At 49.3% G+C, this 25,738-nt stretch overlaps 1 protein-coding gene across 1 annotated transcript in view; it reads left to right on the top strand.

The window, feature by feature from the left end:
- The window catches only part of CPLX1 (complexin 1), a 45,917-nt gene that overhangs the window by 12,131 nt on the left and 8,048 nt on the right, over positions 1-25,738 (top strand). The window lies entirely within an intron of this gene.

Below are 25,738 nucleotides of genomic sequence, written 5' to 3'. Positions count from 1 at the left end.
CAGGCATTTATTTGTATTCTCAAGGATCTTTGAATGGGTGGATATCTCAGGGAAGTCTTTGTTTATTTTGTAGACATGTAGACAGAAAATCACCTTTTTGGTGATGGGATCTGGAATAAGTAGAGACGTAAGTCCAAGTTATGGAAGTAGTGTGTAAAGTTTGCAATGTCCCCACCTGTTGTAACGAGAGCCTGGACAGTGGCAAACACTTGGATCGGCAGCCTCTCAAGGGGCTTCTCCAAGTGCCCCTGAGATTTACGGCCTGTGAAACCTGTCACAATTGCAGTTGAGACTGAACAAGATACTGGGGAACTTACAGTGACCGACTCTCAAGCTGCCCCACTCAGAGGTGTGTCCTGTGTTTCTGAGTAAGTGCCACACGGGTTCATCTCAGACGCCACCTGTTAACCTCCCGTAATGCTCCCATGCCCCTCCGTGGCTGTATGTAAATACTGCTCAGCGATGAGCCCTGCAGTGCACTGCAATTACACCTCCTATAAAGCCTTTTGTTTGTTCTGTAGTTTTGTTTGTTTGTTTGTTTTTTTGAGATGGAGTCTCGCTCTGTTGCCCAGGCTGGAGTGCAGTGGCACTATCTCAGCTCACTGCAAGCTCCGCCTCCCAGGTTCAAGTGATTCTCCTGCCTCAGCCTCCCGAGTAGCTGGGACTACAGGCACCCACCACCACGCCCGGCTGATTTTTGTATTTTTAGTAGAGACGGGGTTTTACCGTGTTGGCCAGGCTGGTCTTGAACTCCTGACCTCAGATGATCCACCCACCTCAGGCTCCCAAAATGCTGGGATGACAGGCGTGAGCCACTGCCCCTGACCCTTTGTTTTTATCTTCTAATTCTTCAACCGAATTTTTAATTTCTGCATTTGTATTTTAATTTCCAAGAGCTCTTTTCTGTTTTCTAATTTTTTGTTCTCTTTACAAGTTTTCCTCTGTTCTCTGTGCTGTCTCTGAGTTCTGTTTTGGGAGCCCCCAGATAAACTGGGGCTCCAGTGTGTGGGAGCTGGCAGCCCTGCCCTAATGGGAAATGAATGGGGCTAGACCCAGTGCCTTTCACAGAATACTTCTTTCGCCTGGTAGATGGTTTGAACCGTAGTTACCCAACCCATGGCCGGGGGGCCCTCGCAGAGCACACTTGTTCATACTGGCAGATGCCCTGTGGCTTGTGTCTGCCCCGGGTGTAGGCTGTGCCTGCCTGGCCATCACTCTGGCACAGGGACCCCAACCTTGTGTTTCTCCTGGACTCCTGGGGAAAACCTGGCCTGGGGGAGCCCCTGGTTCTTCAGATTTAAGGCACAAATTCAATCCACCACTGCAATAGGAAACAAGTTCAGAGATTTTTGCTACAGATCTTGGCAGAGAGGATGCCGTGAGTTGCGGGGGCCATCCTCCATCTCCAGGTCACATGAGGCAGGGATGAAGAGTCAGGCAAAGGGCCAGGCGCGGTGGCTCACGCTTGTAATCCCAACACTGTGGGAGGCCGAGGCAGGTGGATCACCTGAGGTCAGGAGTTCAAGACCAGCCTGGCCAACATGGTGAAACCCCATCTCCACTAAAAGTACAAAAATTAGCTGGATGTGGTGGCGGGCACCTGTAGTCCAAGCTGCTCAAGAGGGTGAGGCAGGAGAATTGCTTGAACCTGGGAGGTGGAGGTTGCAGTGAGCTGAGATTGCACCACTGCCCTCCAGCCTGGCAACAGAGTGAGATTCTGTCTTAAAAAAAAAAAAAAAAAATCAGAGTGGGGACAGCTAGCATGATTATAAGAGGAAGTGGAGTATGGGTCCCTTATATTTGCAGGCAGACACCTATACGGTCCTTTCAGAGCAAGTGGTGGGAAAAGCAGGGGTTCTACCTGCTGGACAGGAGAGAGGCCTCTAAGTCCACAGGTCTGGCCACTGGTTTGGGTCTCCCAGGTGTGGCTCTGCCTCTGATGCCCAGGGGTGGCCTTTGCTGTGTCGTTTTGTTACAAGCTCCTTTTCTGTCCATTTAGCTTGCAGCTTTCTTTGTATCGGAGACTTTCCCTGGATAAACATTTATGTTTCAGTGAGTCAGGAAAAGCTGTGGAAGTCTTCTGTGCGTGTGTGGGAATTCTGGGCTTACCTGTGGGGTGAACATGGTGAGCTGGCTTTTATGCTCAGGAATCCGCACAGGTCAGGCCCTTTAGGTATTTTGGGGAGTGTGGCTCCATCTCCCCAGAAATGGATTCTGTGTGGCTGGACGATGGACCTGTGAGCAGGGCAGTGGGCTGGGTTTGAGTGAGGGCTCTGTAGGGTGCAGACATTCCCTGAACTCTCTGTTTTCAAGGAATCACTGCTGCCCTTTAGGATTGGTGCCTGAGGATTGGTCTGAGCCTGGGGGTCTCTGGTTCAGTTTCTCCAAGGAAATGATTTCTTGATATCTCATTGCCACGTGGGTGGTGGGCCCATTGATCTTTCACCATCCCTTGTGTCTGCGCCACTCCCCTGACAGCAGGGCCTCCAGTCCCAGAGTTTTCCTGGGGTTCCACCTGGCTGGTCAGCTTCTCAGCAGCATCTCCCTCTGCAGAGCCCATCCGCGCACCTGCTTTCCATCGTCCCCAATCTGACACCGTGCTCCTGCTTTCCATCGTCCCCAATCTGACACCGTGCACCTGCTTTCCATCATCCCCAATCTGACACCGTGCACCTGCTTTCCATCATGCCCAATCTGACACCGTGCACCTGCTTTCCATCGTCCCCAATCTGACACCGTGCACCTGCTTTCCATCTTCGCCAATCTGACACCGTGCACCTGCTTTCCATCATCCCCAATCTGACACCGTGCACCTGCTTTCCATCTTCGCCAATCTGACACCGTGCACCTGCTTTCCATCGTCCCCAATCTGACACCGTGCACCTGCTTCCATCGTCCCCAATCTGACATCGTGCACCTGCTTTCCATCATCCCCAATCTGACACCGTGCACCTGCTTTCCATCATGCCAATCTGACACCGTGCACCTGCTTTCCATCGTCCCCAATCTGACACCGTGCACCTGCTTTCCATCTTCGCCAATCTGACACCGTGCACCTGCTTTCCATCATCCCCAATCTGACACCGTGCACCTGCTTTCCATCGTCCCCAATCTGACACCGTGCGCCTGCTTTCCATCGTCCCCAATCTGATACCGTTCACCTGCTTTCCATCGTCCCCAATCTGATACTGCATTTACCCAGGCTCTCTTCTCTTGTTGTTATTCTTGTGAAATTAAACTATTCAGTTTCTCTCTTTTTTTTCTTTTTTTTTTTTTTTTTTTTTTTTTTGAGACAGAGCCTCGCTCAGCCACCCAGCCTGGAGTGCAGTGGCACAATCTCGGCTCACTGCAACCTCCAACTCCCAGGTTCAAGTGATTCTTCTGCCTCAGCCTCCTGAGTAGCTGGGACTACAGGCGTCCGCCACCACACCCAACTAATTTTTGTATTTTTAGTAGAGACGGGTTTCACCATGTTGGCCAGGATGGTCTCAATCTCTTGACCTCATGAGCCACCCACCTCGGCCTCCCAAAGTGCTGGGATTACAGGTGTGAGCCACCGCCCCAACCTATTCATTTTCTTTACTCCCATCTTAGTGGGGTTGTGGAAAGGCATGTCAATAAGCACATACGTTCAATCCATCATGTTTAAGCAAAACTCAGTACACTATCATTTGTAAGGGTGCCTGGCATTAGGACGGCCAGCATTAGGACATTAGCATAACCAGCGTTAGGACAGCCAGCATTAGAGTAGGCAGCATTAGGACACCAGGTGTTAGCCTTAGGATGCCCAGCATTAGGACACCCAGTGTTAGGATGCCCAGTGTTAGGACACCCAGCAGTAGGACACCCGGCGTAAGCCTTAGGACACCCAGCATTAAGACGCCCAGCATTAGGACACTCAGCATTAGGATGCCTAGCGTTAGGACACCCAGCGTTAGGACACCCAGCGTTAGGAACATGCTGGGATTACAGGTGTGAGCCACCACACCTGGCCCCTAAGTATGTTCTTGAGTTTTATTCTGGATGTGGTCAAGTTACTTAGAAACAGTTTGGTCCTTTCCTCTCTTGTTTTGGAGTTTTACTAGGTGGGATTCGAGCAGTATTCTGTCTGAAGGTAATTTCCCCACACTCAAGCCTTCTTAGTACTGTGATGGACACCCTGTGATTTATGACTTTTTCTTCTCTCTGTGTTGGGAACACTCTCATTAAAAGGCAGAATTGTCAGATTGGATAAAAAATCGGCCGGGCGCGGTGGCTCAAGCCTGTAATCCCAGCACTTTGGGAGGCCGAGACGGGCGGATCACAAAGTCAGGAGATCGAGACCATCCTGGCTAACACGGTGAAACCCCGTCTCTACTAAAAAGTACAAAAAACTAGCCGGGCGAGGTGGCGGGCGCCTGTAGTCCCAGCTACTCGGGAGGCTGAGGCAGGAGAATGGCGTGAACCCGGGAGGCGGAGCTTGCAGTGAGCTGAGATCCGGCCACTGCACTCCAGCTTGGGCGACAGAGCGAGACTCCGTCTCAAAAAAAAAAAAAAAAAAAAAAATCAAGACCCAGTTCTGTGCTACATACAAGAAACCCACTTTAAATATAAAAAGACTCTGCTGGGCACGGTGACTCATGCCTGTAATCCCAGCACTTTGGGAGGCTGAGGCAAATCGATCACCTGAGGTCAGGAGATCGAGACCATCCTGGCCAACACAGTGATACACCCATCTCTAGTAAAAATACAAAAAACTAGCCGGGTGTGGTGGTGGGTGCCTGTAGTCCCAGCTACTTGGGAGGATGAGGCAGGAGAATCACTTGAACCTGGGAGGCAGAGGTTGCAGTGAGCCGAGATCGTGCCACTGTACTCCAGCCTGGGTGACAGAGCAAGACTATGTCTCAAATAAATAAATATATAAAAACTCTAGTCAGGTAAAAGTGAAAAGATAGGGAAAACAAGAAGAAAACTTGAGTGACTATATTAATATAAGACCAAGGAGATTTCAGTGCAAGAAATATTGCCAGGGATGAAGGAAGTCATTTCCTGGTGATGAAGAGATCAGTTAATCAAGAGGACATCATGGTCTCAACTGCTTCTGCACCCAACAGCTGAGCTCCAACCTATGTCAGCAAAGACAGAAGGAGATCAGAGGAGAAATACACAAATCCACAGTTTTAGCTGGAGATATTCAACTCAAAAACTGGTACCCAAAGGACAGAGAAGCTGGAAGGATAGACAGGACTTGAGCAACATGGGCAGCCAGGCTGTCCTGCGTGATGTCTGCAGACGCTCTGAGCAATGACAGCAGAGTAGGTCTTCTTCTTTTCAAGCACACAGGGAGCATTTGCCAAGACAGACCATATCCAGGCCCCAAAACAAGTCTCAGCGCACGTGAAAGGGTTCAAGTCATGCAAAATATATTCTCCAGCTACAATGAAATGCAATGAGAAATAAAGAAAGAAAGGTATCTGGAAAATCATCCAAATAGTTGGAAACTAAACAACACACTTCTAAATAGCCCACGAGCTAAGGAAGAAATCGAAGTGGAAATTAGAGGCCAGGTGCAGTGGCTCATGTCTGTAATCCCAACACTTTGGGAGGCTGAGGAGGAAGGATTGCCTGAGGCCAGGAGTCCCAGACCAGCTTGGACAACGTAGCAAGATCCTATCTGTATGAAAAATTTTTTAAAAGTAGCTGGGTGTAGTGGTATGCACCTGTAGCACTAGCTGATTGGAGGCCAAAGTGGGATGATCACTTGAGCCCAGGAGTTTGAGGCCAGCCTGGACAACCCAGGCAATGTAGTGAGATCCCATCGCTATAAAAAATTTAGAAATTAGCTGAGCATGGTAGTGTGCCTTCGTGGTCTGAAATACTTGGGAGGCAGAGGTAGGAGGATCACTTAAGCTGAGGAGTTCAAGGCTGCAGTGAGCCATGATCTCACCACTGCATTCCAGCCTGGGTGATAGAGCAAGGTCCCACTTCTTACTTTAAATAAAGGAAATTAGAGGCTGGGCCCGGTGGCTCATGCCTATAATCCCAGTACTTTGGGAGGTTGAGGCAGACGGATCACCTGAGTTCAGGAGTTCGAGACCAGCCTGGCCAACATGGTGAAAACCTGTCTCTACTAAGAATACAAAAAGTAGCCAGGTGTGGTGGCAGGCACCTGTAATCCCAGCTACTTGGGAGGCTGGGGCAGGAGAATCGCTTGAACCCAGGGGGTGGAGGTTGCGGTGAGCCAAGACCACGCCACTGCACTCCAGCCTGGGCGACAAGAGTGAAACTCCATCTCAAAAAAAAAAAAAAGAAAGAAAGAAAATGTGCAAAAGATTTGAATAGATATTCCCCCAAAGAAGATACGGGAATTAAAGGAATGACTATTAAGGATATGTGAAGATGTTTGGCAGCACTGGTCACAGGGACACACCACAGCGAGATGCTGCCACACCTACTAGGGCGGCTGGAGTCAACAGAGCCACCCACGCCCTCACACACTCCCGTGGGAGCTTAAAATGGCACAACCACACTGGAAAACAGCTTGGCTGTTTCTTAAAAAGCAAAATAGAAATTTAATACACAACTGAGCAATTCTGCTCCTAGACATTGACCCAAGAGAAATGAAAGCACAGATCAACACGGACGTGTGCAGGAACAACCCACGGTTCACGCACAGGTGGGCGGGTGAAGGAGCCATAGGCATCCACGCTGTGGGGTCCTGCTCAGCATGGAAAGGGGTGAACTGCTGGTGTGATGGGGCATCCTGGAAAGCAGCGAACTCAGTAAACGGGGCCAGTCCCCCTCTGCTGCAGATACCACATCTTGTGTGCATTCCTTTATATAAGGTTCTAGAGAAAGCCCATAATCCATAGTGACAGGAGCTGGTCAGTGGCTGGAGTGGTGGGTGGGAGGGGCCACACGGGCCACCACAAAACCTGAGGGCTGGACGTGTCCACTGTCTTGATTGTGGTGATGGCTTCACACACGTATACGTGCATCAACACAGACTTAGGGTATGTCAATTACGCCTCCATAAAGCTGTTTAAAAGTTGGGTTCTGAGAGTTACGGAGGACACCTACCCTTGTGACGGTCATGAAGTGGTCACACATGTGGACCCCATGGCCTGAGGTCCCCCCACCCCCTCAGGCCATGTGTCCGTGTTCGAGGCTGAGTGAGGGCGGGAGGCAGGGCAGAGGCTCAGCAGCCACAGGGCCCCTTCCTGGGGGAGAATGAGAAGCTTTGGCCAGGCCCTACCCCGTGCACTCCTGCCCTACCCAGGGCTGCAGGGGCCTTAGGGAACTGTCCGTGGGCGAGGACGTGGGGTGCCGAGAGCCACCGCCAGCCGTGAGAATAGCACCCGCGAGATACGGCTCAGAGTGTGAGGAGCATAATTGTGTGTGAATATTGAACCATCCTCACTTTGCTAAAAGGAGCCCCACTGAGCACTCACTGTGTTTCCCGTGGAATTCAGTGAGGAACGCCAGACTCTCCCGCTCTGGCCCAGCGCTCAGCACTGACATTCTCGCTGGAGCCCGGCCTGCCGCCCGCGCATCCGCGCTCCCTCTATCCCTATCGCTATCTCTCCACCAATTTTTGGCATTGCTCTTATGTTAATTTCACAAAAATAACCCAGAGGATTTCCTTCTTTTTCTCCGTTCCAAGAACATTCTAAATATCATTGGAATTATCTGTTTCTTGAATGTTTGAAAGAATCCATCTGTGAATTCTTAGACATCGTTCTCAGATTTTTACAACGGGTTTTAAAGACAATCCATTTCATTCAAGTTTTTAAGTGTATTAGGAAAGCGTGTGTAAACTATTATTTGACCATCTTATTTCCCGTTTGAGTGTGGCTAGTTTCCAGTCGTTTCTCCTAATTTGGTGTGTCCCGGGCTGCTTTCTGTCTTTTCACTCTGAGCAGCTGCCCGATGCCTGTTTTCATGGGAGGTTCAAGAGCCACCTCCTGAACTGCTGATTCTTTTGACATTTGTCTTTCTTGATGGATTAATCTTGCCGTTAGCTTTGCAAATTCCTTTCCTCTACCTGCCTTGGTTTATTTGGTTGCTTTTTCTCTGGCGGTTGCAGTGAGGTATGTTTTGCTGTGTGTGCCTGGGCTTGCCGGGAACGTGAGTGTTTCAGGGAATTGACAGCATGGGTCAACCCTCAGATGCCGCTAGATTGACGCCTCAATACATCCAGTTCCTGGAGATGTGGTAACTGTGGTTTTAATATTTTCCAACTCATTTGTTGTTAGAGAGATGTTACATTTACAAGGGACCAGGAGGAGGATTTTTTTAAATTTTATTTATTTATTTATTTTTGAGCCAGGGTATTGGCTCACTGCAACCTCCACCTCCCAGACTCAAGAGATTCTCCCACCTCAGCCTCCCAGGTAGCTGAGACAACAGGCGCACGCCACCATGCCTGGCTAATTTTTCATAATTTTTTTTGTAGAGATAGGGTTTTGCCATGTTACCCAGGCTGGTCTTGAGTCCTGGGCTCAAGCAATCCGGCCACCTCACCCTCCCAAAGTGGTGGGATGACAGGTGTGACCCCCGCACCCGGACGAGGATTTTTTATTCCTGGTTATGCTGCACCTATGCCATGACTCTGAGCCAAAGCATGGAGCTTTATTTCTGCTCTGGAAAACATATTGACATTAATACATCAAGAAAGACAAATGTCAACAGAGGTGGTCTAACATTTTTTGACAGGTGGCATTATAAATTATTTAAACTTTATGCTTCTCTGTTTTAAAACATTTTTTAAGGTCGAGCAAGGTGGCTCACGCCTGTGATTTCAGCACTTTGGGAGGCCGAGGAGGGCAGATCACCTGAGGTTAGGAGTTTGAGACCAGCCTAACCAACATGGTGAAAACCCCGTCTCTACTAAAAAAAAAAAAAAAATTGGCCAGGTATGGTGGCACCTGCCTGTAATCTCAGCTACTTGGGAGGCTGAGGCAGGAGAATCTCTTGAACCCGGGAGGCAGAGGTTTCAGTGAGCCAAGATTGCGCTGCTGTACTCCAGCCTGGGCAACAGAGAGTGAAACTCCATCTCAAAAAAAAAAAAATTTTAAGTTCCGGGATACACGTGCAGGATGTGCAGGTTTGTAACATAGGTAGTAAATGTGTATCACAATGGTTTGCTGCACCTGCCAGCCTGTCACCTAGGTATTAAGCCCAGCATGCATTAGCTATTTTTCTTGATGCTCTCTCTTCCCCTGCTCCACAGGCCTCAGTGTGTGTTGTTCCCCTCCCTGTGTCCATGTGTTCTCAATGTTCACTCCCACTTATGAGTGAGAACTTGCGGTGTTTGGTTTTCTGTCCCTGTGTTAGTTTGCTGAGGTTAATGGCTTCCAGCCCCATTCCTATCCCTGCAAAGGACATGACTTCATTCTTTTTTTTTTTTTGAGACGGAGTCTCGCTCTGTCGCCCAGGCTGGAGTGCAGTGGTTGGATCTCAGCTCACTGCAAGCTCGCCTCCCGGGTTCACGCCATTCTCCTGCCTCAGCCTCCCGAGTAGCTGGGACTACAGGCGCCCGCCACCTTGCCCGGCTAGCTTTTTGTATTTTTTAGTAGAGATGCGGTTTCACCGTGTTAGCCAGGATGGTCTCGATCTCCTGACCTCGTGATCTGCCCGTCTCGGCCTCCCAAAGTGCTGGGATTACAGGCTTGAGCTACCGCACCCGGCCGACCTCATTCTTTTTTATGGCTGCGTAGTATTCCATGGCATATACGTACCACATTTTCTTTATCCAGTCTATCATCAGTGGGCATTTGGGTTGATTCCATATCTTTGCTATTGTGAATAGTGCTGCAATGAACATACACGTGTATGTATCTTTATAATAGAATGATTTATATTCTTTTGGGTATATACCCAGAAATGGGATTGCGGAGTCAAATGGTATTTCTGGTTCTGGGTCTCTGAGGAATTGCCACAGTCTTCCACGGTGGTTGAACTAATTTACACTCCCATGAACAGTGTAAAAGTATTTCTATTTCTCGGCAACCTTCCCAGCATCTGCTGTTTCTTGACTTTTTAATAATCACTATACTGACTGGTGTGAGATGGTATCTTATTGTAGTTTTGATTTGCATTTCTCTAGTGATCAGTGATGCTGAGCTTTTTTTTTCACAGGTTTGTTGGCCACATAAATGTCTTTTGTTTGGGTTCCTTGTAGATTCTGGATATTAGACCTTTATCAGATGGAAAGATTGAAACATGTTTCTCCCATTCCGTAGGTTGTCTGCTCACTCTGATGATAAGTTTCTTTTGCCGTGCAGCTCTTTAATTAGCTCCCACTTGTCAATTTTTGCTTCATTACAATTGCTTTTGATGTTTTCATCATTAAATTCTTGCCCATGCCTATATCCTGAATGGTATAGCCTAGATTTTGTTCTATGGTTCTTATACTTTTGGGTTTTACATTTAAGTCTTTAATCCACCTTGAGTTAATTTTTGCATAAGGTGTAAGGAAGGGGTCCAGTTTCCATTTTCTTCATATGGCTAGCCAGTTCTCCCAGCACCATTTATTAAATAGGGAATCCTTTCCTCATTGTTTTTGTCAGTTTTGTTGAAAATCAGATGATTGTAGGTGGGCAGTCTTATTTCTGAGTTCTCTATTCTGTTTCATTGATCTATGTGTCTGTTTTTGTACCAGTACCATGCTGTTTTGGTTACTGTAGTCTTGTATTATAGTTTGAAGTCAGGTATATGTTTGTCTTTTTTTGTGGTAAAATATATAGCATAAAACTTACCATTTAAATTATTTCAAGTGCACAGTTCAGTGGCATTAAATACATCACAATGTTGTGCAGCTAACACTCTATTTCCAGAACTTTTCATCATTTCCAACTGAAACTCCGTCTACATTAAACACTCACTTCCCAGTCTCCTTCCCCCAGCCCCTGGCACCCACCACTTTACTTCCTGTCTCAATGAATTTGGCTACTCTAGGGATCTCATGTAAGTGGAATCTTACAGTATTTGTCCTTTTGTGTCTGGCTTATTTCACTTGGCACAGTATCCTCAAGGTTCATCCATGTTGCAGTTTGCATTAGAACTTAATCCCTTTTTAAGGCTGCATAATATTCCATTCTGTCTACACCACATTGTGCTTGTCCATTCATCTGCTGATGGATACCCTGGGTTGTTTATCCCTCTTGGTTATTGTGGTTAATGCTGCTATGAACAGGGGTGTGGAGGTATCTGTGAGAGTCTCTGCTCTCAGTTCTTGTGGGTCTATAACCAGAAATGGAATCGCTGGATCATATGGCAATTCTATGTTTAATTTTTTGAGGAACTGCCAGACTGTTTCCACAGCAGCTGCGCTGTTTCTCATTCCCAACAACAACGCACGGGACTCCAGTTTCTTCACGTTGTTGCCAGCACTTGTGATTTCCCGGTTTTTGATAATAGCCGTCTGAGTGGGTGTGAGTGGGTATCTCGTGGTGCAGACTGACACTTGGCCCTTGTAAGCAATTCCATGAGAGCTTGAAAGGAACACCTGTTATGTTTTTCAGGGTTTGGGTTCCGTGTGAACCTGGTGTGTAACGCTCCAATCCTCCTTCTATCTTTAGATAATCATAACAACATGGGTATATTCATACATGACTGTTTTTCCTTTTCGCCTTCCAAACATGGGCTCTGCGACGCGCTTGTCTGCCTGTGGCTCTCAGGGGGCAGCGCCCACAGCAGCCCCTGCTCGCTCTCCAGGCCGCAGGGGCTTCCCTGCCGTGGACGTGCGGTGGCCGTATGGCCACACGCCCAAGACACCAGCTTGTCTCCAGCCACACGCCAGGGCCGCTGCCGAGACAGACGGCGCGCGAGCGTGTGTGGGCACGTTTGCCACAGAGGAGCCGGGCCCAGCAGGCCGCCGCCCGGGAGTGGGACGCGGTGCACTCCGCGCGTGCTCGCTCCGAAATGGCTGCGGCCGCCCACCTTTCCCGTAGGGGCTGAGCGCGCAGCTCCCCACGCTTGCCAGCCTCAGGAGCCGTCTCTGAGACGCTGCAGGCCCGTCCCGAGCCCTCGCAAGGTGCATTTTCACTTCTTCGTGACCCTTGGGTTGAGTCTTCTCTGACATCGATTCTGCCATATGAACCTTAATTTTATCCAAAGCCCCACAAAGAACAAAAGCGTTGGAGCTTAAGCTGCAGGTGCGATCCGGATTACATACAATTACACATTAATGTCGATGCGGCTGACATCATTATGATATTAAGCCTGCCCACCAAGAATCGGCATGTCTTTCCAAAACCACACCATTTAAATTGATGATTTTTTTTCTGAGATAGGTTCTACAGATTTCCTTGTTAAATTTATTTCTAAGTAGGTTATACTTTCTTACTGATTGTATGTTTTCCTCATTGTTGTAAGTGGAACGTCATTCCTGTTCCTGTTTCTAGCTTGTTCTTGACAGTGTGGGGGAAAAACTATTAATTCTGAGGTATGGATATTGTATTTAGCCATGCTACCACATTCCACGATGCGTTCTGGGAGGTTTTTACTGCACTGTCTTGAGTTTCTCAGATATAGGATCGTGTCTTCAACAAGAGAGGTGGGAGAGACGGAGACAGAGAGAACTGGCTGTCTTCCTTTATGATATAACTTTCATTACCATCCTGTGTTGACGGGAATACGTTCGTGACTGTGGAACTGTCATGGAATCTCCCTTCACAAGCCTAGATGATGCAGCCTCCTACACGCCTAGGCCATGTGGCACAGCCATTGCTCAGAAGCTGCAAACCTGCACAGCAGACACCACACTGAACACCACAGCAGCGGCAGCACCAGGGTGAGGCTGTGCATCTAAGCATAGAAAAGGCGCCGTGAGGCCAGGTGTGATGATCCCAACACTTTGGGAGGCCAAGGTGGGTGGATCATTTGAGGTCAGGAGTTTGAGACCAGCTTGGCCAACATGGTGAAACCCCATCTCTGCTAAAAATGCAAAAATTAGCCAGGCATGGTGGCACACGCTTATAATCCCAGCTACTTGGGAGGCTAAGGCATGAGAATGGCTTGAACCCAGGAGTGGAGGTTGCAGTGAGCCAAGATCACGCCATTGCACTCCATTCTGGGAAACAGGTCTCAAAAAAAAAAAAAAAAAAAAAAGAAAGAAGAAAGAAAGAAAGAAAAGAAAGAAGAAAAGAAAAGAAAATGCAACGTGAGAATTCAGTGCTGTCGCCTTCCAGGGCACTGTCGTACATGCGGCCTGCTGTTGACCGAAACGGCCTTATGTGGCACATGACTGTCTTATTTTCTCATGCACCTCACGAGAACCTCCGAAACAGCACAGAATCGTAGCAGCAGCTGTGTGTCATGCCCTTGGTGTTAGTGTAGGCAGATTTACTGTTCACCATTGTCCATTTTCTGCTTTTCTCTTCATTAATTATCTCTTCCTGTCTTATTTGGGGTTATTTTGTTTCTTTTAAATTTTTTAAGATGGCAATGAAGTTCCTATACTTTCTGCTCTTCTTTAAAACGAAAGACTATGAATTTCCTCCCAAAAATGTTCTAGTCATGGACCCTAAGTTTAGACACTCAGTGTTTATCTTTCATGCTTTCTGGATTTTTTTTTTTTTTTTTTTTTTGAGACGGAGTCTCACTGTGTTGCTCAGGCTGGAGTACAGTGGCCAGTGGCACGATCTCCACTCACTGCAACATCCACCTCTGGAGTTCAAGCAATTCTCCTGCCTCAGCCTCCTGAGCAGCTGGAATTACAGACACGTGCCACCATGCCCAGCTAATTTTTGTGTCTTTTTTCAGCAGAGACGAAGTTTCACGATGTTGACCAGGCTGGTCTCAAACTCCTGACCTTGTGATCCTCCCGCCTTGGCCTCCCAAAGTGCTGGGATTACAGGTGTGAGCGACCATGCCTGGCTGCTTTCTGGCATTTTTACAGTTTCAGTGTTTATGTCCTCTTCAACTGAAGGGTTATTTAGGTCCTTGTTTCTAATATTTGGGCTTCCATAGTTATGGGTTTGGTCATGTTTTTAGCATTTGTAACTTGATTAGATTGTGATCAGGGAAAATGGCCTGTAATATCTTTAGCTTTTAATTTGTTAGGACTTTGGATCAATTCAATAGTGATGCAATTTATTTTCAAAAACCATTGCCCTCTTAAGGGTACACTCCACAGAGTTTCGCCATCACTGTGGTTAAGTCTGCCTGGCCCCAGGTAATCTCTATTTTCTTTTTTTTTTTTTTTTGAGACAGAGTCTTGCTCTGTTGCCCAGGCTTGAGTGCAGTGGCACAATCTCCAATCACTGTAAGCTCTGCCTCCCGGGTTCACACCATTCTCCTGCCTCAGCCTCCTGAGTAGCTGGGACTACAGGCTCCCACCACCTTGCCTGGCTAATTTTTTTGTATTTTTAGTAGAGATGGGGTTTCACCGTGTTAGCCAGGATGGTCTCGATCTCCTGACCTCGTGATCTGCCTGCCTTGGCCTCCCAAAGTGCTGGGATTACAGGCGTGAGCCACCACATCTGGCCAATTTTCTTTAACTCACTATAGATTAGTTTGTACCCAAATGTACATAAATGAAGTTAAATAATTTGTATCTGGCCTTTTACACTCAGCATAAAGACTTTGAGATTCCCCCGTGTTGTTGGGTGTATCAGCAATTCGTCTGTCTCTGTTGCTAAGTGGTGCTCCCTGTGTGGACATACCGTGGTTTGTGTATTCACCTGTTGATGGACATTTGAGTTGCTTTCTGGTTTTGGCTGTTACAAATGAAACTACCGTGAACATTCCTGTTCCTGCCGTTGTGTGAACTTAGGTGTTTTTTTATCTTGGGTAAACACCTAGGAGTAGAATTTCTGGGTCATTTGGTGGGTGTGTTCAATTGTACAGGAAAATGCTAAACTGTGGGCAAAGTGGTTGTAGCATTTACCTTCCCACAGGTATGCATGAGCATTCCAGTTCCTCCACCAGGTTCCTCACCAACACTTAGCACAGTCAGTCTTTTTAATTTCAGATATTTGAATAGGAATGTGGTGGTATCTCTGTGTGATTTAAGTTTGAATTCCCTTATGACTGACAAGTCGATCAGCTTTATTTGTAACAGCCATGTGTGTCTTTTCATGCAGTCATGCATCATGTAATGAAGAGTATGAGTTCTGAGGACTGTGTCATTAGGTAACTTTGTTGCTGTGCAAACATCAAAGAATGCACTGTTGCACACCCAGATGGAGCAACCCTGCACCCCCAGGCTGTTGGAGGTAGCCTGGTACTCCCAGGCACAACCCTGCACAGCACGTGACTGCCTGAATGCCACGGCAGTTGTAACACAGTGGTATTTGTGTACCTAAGCACATCTAAACATAGAAAAGGTACCACATGGTGCTACACCTTACAACGACTGTGACATCATGTTGTGTTACATGGTCCATGACTGTACTTGGTTGCCATCTGTTTCTCTTCTTTGGTGAAATGTCTTTTGTCCACTTTAAAAATCAGGTTGTCTGTGTTCCTGTTACTGAGTTGTAAGAGGTTTTTCTTGTGTATTCTGAATATAAGACTTTTTTTTTTGGAGACAGAGTCTTACTCTGTCTCCCAGGCTAAAATACAATGGCGCGATCATGGCTCACTGCAACCTCCGCCTCCCGGGTTCAAGCAATTCTCCTGCCTCAGCCTCCCGAGTAGCTGGGACTACAGGCATGTGCCACCACGCCCGGATAATTTTTACTTTTTTTTTTTTTTTTTAGTAGAGATGGGGTTTCACCATGTTAGCCAGGCTGTTCTCAATCTCCTGACCTTGTGATCCACCTGCCTTTGTCTCCCAAAGTGCTGGGCTTACAGGTGTGAGCCACCATGTCCAGCCAACCTTTTGTTTTTTTGAAACAGTCTTGTCCTGTCGCCCAGGCTAGAACCTCCGCCTCCAGGGTTCAGATAGTTCTCCTGCCTCAGCCTCTCAAGTAGCTGGGATTATGGGTGCCCGCCACCATGCCTGGCTAATATATATACATATATATATATATATATATATATATATTTGTGTGTGTGTGTGTGTGTGTATATATATATATATATATATTTTTTTTTTTTTTTTTTAAGTAGAGACAGGGTTTCCCCATGTTGCCCAGGTTGGTCTCGAACTCCTGACCTCAAGTCATCTGCCCGCCTCAGCCTCCCAAAGTGCTGGGATTACATGCGTGAGCCACCGAGCCCGGCCATGAATTTGCAGATGTATGGTCTGCAAATATATTCTCTCAGCCTGTGGTGTACCTTTTCATTTTTTTTTTTTTTTTTTTTTTTTTGAGGCGGAGTCTCGCTCTGTCGCCCAGACTGGAGTGCAGTGGCCGGATCTCAGCTCACTGCAAGCTCCGCCTCCCGGGTTTACGCCATTCTCCTGCCTCAGCCTCCTGAGTAGCTGGGACTACAGGCGCCCGCCACCTCGCCCGGCTAGTTTTTGTATTTTTAGTAGAGACGGGGTTTCACCGTGTTAGCCAGGATGGTCTCGATCTCCTGACCTCGTGATCCGCCCGTCTCGGCCTCCCAAAGTGCTGGGATTACAGGCTTGAGCCACCGCGCCCGGCCACCTTTTCATTTTTTAAGATGGTGTCTTTTGAAGATGTTAAGAAAAACTCAAACTGTGTTTCCCTCTGCCCTCACTCCACAAGGATAATCAACACAGAAGATGTCTGTGACCAAATGTGTGAGGGTTTTCCCACCCACCAAGCAAGCAGTCAGTCCTGCAGTGGACACCAGCAAGGCGTCCTCTAATTCAATTCGATTCTGACGCCGTCTACCTGGAGACAGCGTCAGAAACCCTGCTTCGAGGGCTCAGTCCCACAAGGCTGCCCCCTCCATCCCACCAGTCGCAACCTCCTCCCACCTAGGTCCAGGACCCTAGAACGTCTGAACAACTGGTTTCATGTTGGGGTTCATATGACCCCCTCTTATCTTGGGTTTAACTGCTAGAGCAGCTCACAGAATTCAGGGAAACACATGCTTATGGTTTATTACAGAGGATCTTTTTATTTCTCATTTTTTGAGATGGAGTCTCACTCTGTCGCCCAGGCTAAAATACAATGGTGCGATCTCGGCTCACTGCAACCTCCGTCTCCCGGGTTCAAGCAATTCTCGTGCCTCAGCCTCCTGAGTAGCTAGGATTATAGGCGCATGCCACCACGGCTGGATAATTTTTGTATTTTTAGTAGAGATGGGGTTTCTTTTTTTTTTTTTTTTTTTAGAGACGGAGTCTCGCTCTGTCACCCGGGCTGGAGTGCAGTGGCCGGATCTCAGCTCACTGCAAGCTCCGCCTCCCGGGTTCACGCCATTCTCCTGCCTCAGCCTCCCAAGTAGCTGGGACTACAGGCGGCCGCCACCTCGCCTGGCTAGTTTTTTGTATTTTTTAGTAGAGACGGGGTTTCACCATGTTAGCCAGGATGGTCTTGATCTCCTGACCTCGTGATCCGCCCGTCTCGGCCTCCCAAAGTGCTGGGATGACAGGCTTGAGCCACCGCGCCTGGCCGAGATGGGGTTTCATCATGCTGGCCAGGCTGGTCTCGAACTCCAGACCTCAGGTGATCCACCCGCCTCGGCCTCCCAAAGTGCTAGGATTACAGGTGTGAGCTGAGGGTATTTTCTAGGGTACACATAGCCAGATGAAGAGACACATGACCAGCCGAAAGGGTCCCAAGCACAGGAGCTTCCACCCTGTGGAGTGGGGGTGCCACCCTCCTGGCACACGGATGAGTTCTTCACCTTCCTTCTAGCCTGTATGTGCCCAGCTCTCCGGAAGCTCCTGAACCCCAGTCTCTTGAGGAGACTGTCTCGGATCGGCATGGTGGAAGACGCATGGACGTCCCCGGAGAAAGTGACCAATGAAAAGGGTGTGATCTAAACCCAGCAAGGCCTGTCCAGATTCTTGGCCTCTCTCTGCAGCGTTCCTTTCTCCGGGGCACGGGGCAGGGCACCTTCTGAAATGAGGGCTTATGACTCACCATCAGCAAGTCGGGAAAATCTGAGTCCTGCCCTGCACAGGGGAAAGAGGGGCAGAAGGTCAGAGAATGGGGTTCTGGTTCCTGATTCTAAAGGGCCCCAACATTATAGCAAGGGCCATGGGAGTGTGGGGCAGGAGCCATAGATGAAAACATATGTATACATCTCGTAATGTCACAGAAGAGCAAAAATGTTTAATGGTGATGAAGTTCAATTTATCAATTTTTCTTTTTAAGATTTATTCTTTTGTCACTTATACAATAAATCTTTGCTTAAGCCAAAGTCCCAGAGATTTTATGTTTTCTTCTAGAAGTTGTATAATTTCGGCCGGGCGCGGTGGCTCAAGCCTGTAATCCCAGCACTTTGGGAGGCCGAGACGGGCGGATCACGAGGTCAGGAGATCGAGACCATCCTGGCTAACACGGTGAAACCCCGTCTCTACTAAAAATACAAAAACTAGCCGGGCGAGATGGCGGGCGCCTGTAGTCCCAGCTACTCGGGAGGCTGAGGCAGGAGAATGGCGGGAACCCGGAGGCGGAGCTTGCAGTGAGCTGAGATCCGGCCACTGCACTCCAGTCCGGGCAACAGAGCGAGACTCCGCCTCAAAAAAAAAAAAAAAAAAAAAGAAGTTGTATAATTTCAGCTTTGACATTTAGATCTATGATTGATTGTGAGTTCATTTTTATATAAAGCGTCAGGTAAAAAAAACATTTACATATGTGTTTATTTTGCACATGAATTGAGCTGGTGCCCTTCTGAAAGCACTATGTGGCCAGGCGCAGTGGCTCACGCCTGCAATCCCAGCACTTTGGGAAGCTGAGGCAGGCAGATCACTTGAGCCCAGGAGTTCGAGACCAGCCTGGGCAACATAGTGAGACTCTGTCTCTACAAAAAATGTTTTTAAAAAATTAGCTGCATGGTGGCACATGGGAGGCTGATGTGGGAGCATCAGGTGAGCCCAGGAAGTTGAGACTGCAGTGAGCTATGATTGAACCTCTGCATTGCAGCCTGGGCAACAGAGCAAGACCCTGTCTAAGAAAAGAAAAAAGAAGGACTATCCTCACCCTCACTGAATTCCCTCTGCAGCTCTGTCAAAAATCTATTGACGATATATGTATGGGTCCATCCCTCTGCGGCTCTGTCAAAAATCAATTGACGATACATGTATGGGTCTATTTCTGGACTTTCTATACTGTTCCATTGATCTATATGTCTGTTCTTTTTTTTTTTTTTTTGAGACGGAGTCTCACTGTCACCCAGGCTGGAGTTCAGTGGTGCCATCTTAGCTCACTGCAACGTCCACCTCTTGGGTTCAAGTGATTCTCCTGCCTCAGCCTTCCAAGTAGCTGGAATTACAGGCGTGCACCACCACACCCAGCTAATTTTTTGCATTTTTAATAGAAACGAAGTTTCACCATGTCCATCGGGCTTGTCTCAAACTCCTGAGCTCAGGTGATCCGCCCATCTCGGCCTCCCAAAGTGTTGGAATTACAGGTGTGAGCCACTACGCCTGGCCTATATGTCTGTTCTTTTGTTTATACCATACTGCCTTGATTATAGTTAAGTCTTTTTTTTTTTTTTTTTTTGAGACGGAGTCTCGCTCTGTCGCCCAGGCTAGAGTGCTGTGGCCGGATCTCAGCTCACTGCAAGCTCCGCCTCCCGGGTTCACGCCATTCTCCTGCCTCAGCCTCCCGAGTAGCTGGGACTACAGGCGCCCGCCACCTCGCCTGGCTAATTTTTTGTATTTTTTAGTAGAGACGGGGTTTCACCGTGTTAGCCAGGATGGTCTCGATCTCCTGACCTCGTGATCCGCCCGTCTTGGCCTCCCAAAGTGCTGGGATTACAGGCTTGAGCCACCGCGCCCGGCCATAGTTAAGTCTTAATGTCAGGTTGTGGCCAGGCTTGGTGGCTCATGCTTATAATCCCAGCACTTCGGGAGGCCAAGGCAGGTAGATCACAAGGTCAAAAGTACGAGAACAGCCTGGACAACATGGTGAAACCCCGTCTCTACTAAAAATACAAAAATTAGTTAAGTGTGGTAGCAGGCTCCTGTAATCCCAGCTACTTGGGAGGCTGAGGCAGGAGAATCCGTGAAGTGGAGGTTGCAGGGAGCCAAGATCCTGCCACTGCACTCTAGCCTGGGTGACGGAGCTAGACTCTATCTCGGAAGAAAAAAAAGTCAGGTTGTATAAGTCCCTCTAAAAGTTTTCTCCTTTAGCAAAATTGTTTTGTCTGTTCTAGGTCTTTTGCCATATTCATATACATTTTAGAATCGGGTGGTAAATTTTTCCCAAAAAGTCAATTTGCATTTTGCTTGGGATTGCATTGAATCTGTAGGTCAATCGAGGGAAAACTGATGTAACACTATTAAGTTCATGAACATGGTATATCTCTATGTTCACTTAGGTTTTATTTAATTTCTCTCAGCAATTCTGTAGTTTTTGGTGAAGTGGTCTTGCACATTAATTTAAAAATACAGCAATCGGTTGTTTTATGGTTTGGCAGCATTATTAGTGGAATTGTTTTTAAATTTCACTTTCCAATTGTTTGCTGCTAGTATATAAAAATCTATTTTTTTTTTTTTTTTTTTTTTTTTGAGACTGAGTCTTGCTCTGTCACCCAGGCTGGAGTACAGTGGTACGATCTCAGCTCACTGCAAGCTCCTCCTCCTGGGTTCACACCATTCTTCTGCTTTGGCCTCCTGAGTAGCTGGGACTACAGGCACCCGCTGCCATACCTGGCTAATTTTTTGTATTTTTAGTAGAGATGGGGTTTCACCGTGTTAGCCAGGATGGTCTCAAACTCCTTACCTTGTGATCCGCCCATCTCAGCCTCCCAAAGTGCTGGGATTACAGGCGTGAGCCACTGCACCTGGCCAAAAGTCTTTTTGTTTGCTGTTACTAATCTTGTATCTTACGACCTTGCTAAATTCACTTGTTTCTAGTAGTACTTTTGTGGATTCCTTAGGATTTTCTACATAGATGATTATGTCATTACTTCTTCCTTATCAACCTTCATGCCTTTTATTTGTTTTCCTTGCCTTAGTGCGATGGCGGAGTCCTTTGGTACAAAGGTGAGCAGGAGCAATGAGCGTGAGCATCCTCTTCGTGTCACTCAGCCTAAGGGGAAAGTGTTCTGTTTCACTATCATGAACTATCATGTTAGTTGTGGGTTTCTTAAGGTTTTGTTTGTGGCTGAGTACATTACAAATACTGCTTGCATTTAAAAAATTTATTATCAACTGGCCAGTCACGGTGGCTCATACCTGTAATCCCAGCACTTTGGGAGGCCAAGGCGGGTGGATCACCTGAGACCAGCCTGGCCAACATGGTGAAACCCCGTCTCTACTAAAAATACAAAAATTAGCCGGGCGTGGTGGCAGGAGCCTGTAGTCCCAGCTACTCAGGAGACTGAGGCAGGAGAATCGCTTGAGCCCGGGAGGCGGACGTTGCAGTGAGTCAAGATCACGCCACTGCACTCCAGCCTGGGGGACAAGAGCGAGACTTCGTCTCAAAAAAAAAAAAAATTATTATTGACTATTTGCTGAGCACCTGCTGAGTGGCAGGCTCTGTTCTCGGTGCCAGGGATGCAGCTCTGAGCTGACTGGCGTGCCTGCTCCCACATGGCTTTCTATTAGCAGACTGGCAATCAGAAGCCAAACACAACAGACAGCACCAGTTCAGGAAACAGCACAACTACAAAGGGAAATACAGCTGGTGACGGGCCAGAGGGTGGCAGGGACTGTGTTTTTCTTTGCCTGCATGTATTTGGGATTCATATTTAGATCTACAATCAACAAGAATGTGTGTGTGTGTTGTGCAGGAGTCCAGTTTTATTCTTTCCCATCAAGTATCCTGTCCCATCTGGGAATACTGCACTCCTTCTTCAAGGTCCTGAGGCTCCATCTCTGTCTCTGCTCCCACGTGTGGGTCCTGTGTCCATGGGGGTCTGGGGACGGGCTCCCCACTCTGGACCCATTATCTGTCTTCCTCCCGCTGCACCATCATCATTCTGTCTTGGTATCTGGTGGACCTCACTCTTCTCTTTTTCCTTCAGGTGTCTATTCTGGCAGATGGGCCTTTTGCAGGTCTGTATGCAACACTCAGCTTGTCAGATTTCACAGAATTTTCTTCTTAACTCTTTGGAGTTTGGGGAGGATGGATGTCTTTACGTGTGGAGTTACCCAGCCCAGAAAAATAACAAGTGTCTTTCTTTATTTAGGTATTATTTAATTTTTCATTGAATTCTATAATTTTCCCCATAGTTTTATTTCAAGTTGGAAAGAATTTTTACCTTCTTAAAAATTAACATTAGGCTGGGTGCAGTGGTTCACGCCTGTAATCCCAGCACTTTGGGAGGCCAAGGCAGGCGGATCAGGAGGTCAGGAGTTCGAGACCATTCTGGCCAATATGGTGAAACCCGTCTCTACTAAAAATACAAAAATTAGCCAGGCGTGGTGGCAGGCATCTGTAGTCCCAGGTAGTCAGGAGGCTGAGGCAAGAGAATCACTTGAGCCCGGGAGGCGGATCTGGAAAAGTGGTGACCCCAAAGGAAGTCTTCAGTGGGGTGATCGCCGCCACCATGTCCAGGTCTCAGCTTTGACGAACACTCGGTAGATGCAATGTCAGTGTTTAGGGAGGCCCAGGCACCACATACAAGAGCCCTCTTATACAATCTTTGTGAATGTTCTGTAAATCTACAATCATTTCAAAATGAAGCTTTAAAAACAACTTTAATGGATGTAGTGTGTACATCTACATAATTTATGTATCGTGCACACTAAGTTGAATGCAGCCATTGTCATTGTACTGACAGTGTAAGGAAACCCTGAGCAGGGTTTTGACCTCAGGGCAGCTGCTAGACAGAAGCAGTACCCACCCCCCCCCGACCCCCACCCCCACCCCCCCGCCAGAAACTGTCTGGGTGTCTTGGGAACGTGGGTGCCGCTCCAGCAAAGGTCTGGAAGGTGGGTTCCCGGGAAGAGCCTCAGGGCTGGGAACGTGGCGGCCCTGACCCCACCCTATCCGATGTCTGCAGAGGAAACGTCTCAGCTTCTGCCCCTTCTGCTACCACGAGGTGGGGTGGGTGATGGAGTCTCAGCAGGGCCAGAGTGCAGGGAGGCCCCGGGATCTGCAACCCCAGGTATGAGGGGAGCTCCCGGGTGGGAAGGGCCCCTCCCCCGGGACTGAGCTCCCTCCCCAGGGGGTTTATCCGCCTGTGCCGCTGTGGGAGGCGTTGCCAGCCCCGTCATTGCCTGCGGGGTCGCGTCCGGTGCGCCCCCGACCGCCTCCGTCTCTCACGGGGAAGCTGAGGCTCAGAGAAGAACGAGGGAGGGGTGGGGTCGGCCCCTGTGCGGCGAGGCCAGTAGCGGACCCCAGCCAGACTGCGGGACCCCCAGCCTCGGATCCGACCCCCCTGCAATCAGAGTCGGAGTGTCCCAGCCTCGGGCACCACTTGGGTCCGCCCCGCGCCGCAGCGGCCTCCTCTGGAAACCGGGGGGTGTGGCAGCGCCACCCTCCTGCGGATGCGGGGTGCAGCTCCTGCTTCCAGGGTCTGGCGGGGTCGCGGGGTGTCGAGGTCGAGGCTCGTGGGGTCGCAGCAGCGCTCGGGGCCACCCCTTCTGCACCTGTCCCGCCGCTCTGGCGTCTGTGCCAGGAGAGCAAATGGCACTTTGGGTTTCTGTGCCAGGAACAAGCTTCCCGCAGTTTCTGTTGGGCTCCTGGCTGCGCCCAATTCCCAGCTTTTGGAAGCGGTTCTGGAGGCGGCTCCGCGCAGTAGCCGGGCCAAAAAGCCGGGTGGTGGGCGGCGTCTGTGACGCTCCCTAGGTTCGCAGGGGGTCCCTCTGAGCCTAGTGCCTTTGCAGCCTGTGGGGAGCACGAATCCTCCGCTCAGTCCCCCTTCTTAGGGGTGGGCCTTCCAGAAGCCTTTGGCACCTGGACCAGCCCAGGGCTCAAGTGGGGCCTCTACACTCTCAGAGTGGGAGGGCCCCCCACAGCCACCCTTGGAACAGAGGGCAGCACACCTGGTGCTCTATAAATGCCCGCTCCCGTGACTAGACCCACAGCCTAAGTGATGAGCTGGAGGGGAGGGAAGGGACCAGCCCACTGAGTTGTGGAAGCCCTGCAGCTCCCACCCCAGCCAGGAACCCCTTCAGTCAGGAGAGCAATGTGGGGAGAGACCAGGCTTACCCACCTCCCTATAGACACCAGCCCTTTCCAGGAGGGAGAAAGAGCTACGAGTCACTCACTTTAGAGTGAATTAGCTTTTCTCATGGGGGGTAAGATTTGCACAAAGACAGTTAGGGCTGTGGGGGCTGTCCTTGCCTCCCCCACACACCTGCCAGAGACAGCCACGCAGGAGGCAGAGAGATTCTGGTCCAATGACTGGGGACTGTTAGAAGAATCTAGGAGCAACTCTACTGTGACCCAGTTTCCCTTGAGTCATGGGCCTAAAATCTGCTTTGCAAAACGTTGCAGATGTGGCTGAAAACTGACCACAAGGCTCTTAGCTTTCTGTTGAGGAGTCCAGATCTGTGCTATCAGCCAAGTGCCTGGCATAGGCTGCCTGCCTGTCCTCACAGCGACAAGGGCAGCAAGATGGGCTCGTTCTCCCCACACCCCGCTGCCTGTGATAGCTTCAGACAGCCAGGATATTGGGAACAGGAAAACAGGTGCAGTCAGAGGTGCCGGCAGGATGCAGGCATGGCCCTGTTTGAGTGACACCTTCAGCCCAGAGCACTCAACCAACAAGCTGTTCTCCTCCCACCAACAGCTGGGGGCCTTCCAAATGACAGCTCCTGCCCACCTTTGACAGGGAGCTTACGCCTGAATGAGTGGCAGAGGCAGCACTGGCACAGATAGCTACAGGCGAGGGCATTCTCCCAGGCTCCGTATAGCATGGAGCTTCCCAGTATCAGAGTAGTAATGGGGGGGCACCCAGAGCACAAGGGACACGGAGCTGCTGAATTCACAGAAACAAGGTGGGAGGCACATCTGGACCCAGGAGGAAAGTGGCTGGGTGGTATTAGCCCAACCCAGAATTCCACCTGACATTTATATGTGAGGCATTGGCTCAGCTGGCCGGGGGCAGTCCTTAGGAGGTCTGGTATCCAGTGGGCAGAGCCCAGAGGCAAGACCTTCAAGGAGGGGCAGAACCAGTGCCTGAGCACTGAGGAGCACCTCAAGGAGGCCGAGTGGCCACCAGGGGAGAGCGGGATTTGCAGGGGCAACCTGTGGCCGGAGTCCCCTCACACACATGAGGCTGGTCCAGGAGCACCCCTGCAATGCTGAGGGCTGTGAGTGGCCGTGGGGGACCCTGGGCGCTCTGCCAGGTCACCTCCCTCAGTGACAATTGTGTGCTGGGTCCAGCCAGCTTGCTCTGTTCCCTGGAGCTGCCGAGGGCCAGGGCTCCCCGCAGTGCCTGCTATATTCAGAGGCTGTAATTATGCATCTCTGTCCTGTGGGCCGAGTCGCAGAGCTGTTTAGGGAGGTGTTTGTGGGGCCTGTGAATCAGGAGCTCATGAGAAAAGTGGTGGCTGGCACCGCAGAGCAATAAGGGCCTGGGTGCCAGCAACAAGCAGTCCCCTGCAGCCCCAGCAGGGCCCCTGCCAGCCCGCATGCTGGCTTCTGCCCCCAGGGTCAGACTCGGTGACCTTGCCTCTGACAGCCAGCTCTGCCCCTCAACCCACTTACTGCATAAACAGATGAACTGCAGCACCTCCAGGAGACCAGGCCTCTGCCAGACACAGGACCAGAAAAGACACATCAACCCCCTGGGAGCTCACACATAACCACAAGACCACAAGCCTGATCAC

The sequence above is a fragment of the Trachypithecus francoisi genome, unplaced genomic scaffold, assembly GCF_009764315.1.
Source record: "Trachypithecus francoisi isolate TF-2019V2 unplaced genomic scaffold, Tfra_2.0 Lachesis_group1, whole genome shotgun sequence".
Lineage (NCBI taxonomy): Eukaryota > Metazoa > Chordata > Mammalia > Primates > Cercopithecidae > Trachypithecus > Trachypithecus francoisi.
The sequence above is the reverse complement of the archived record's forward strand: the minus strand, read 5'-3'. Positions and strand labels throughout refer to the sequence as shown.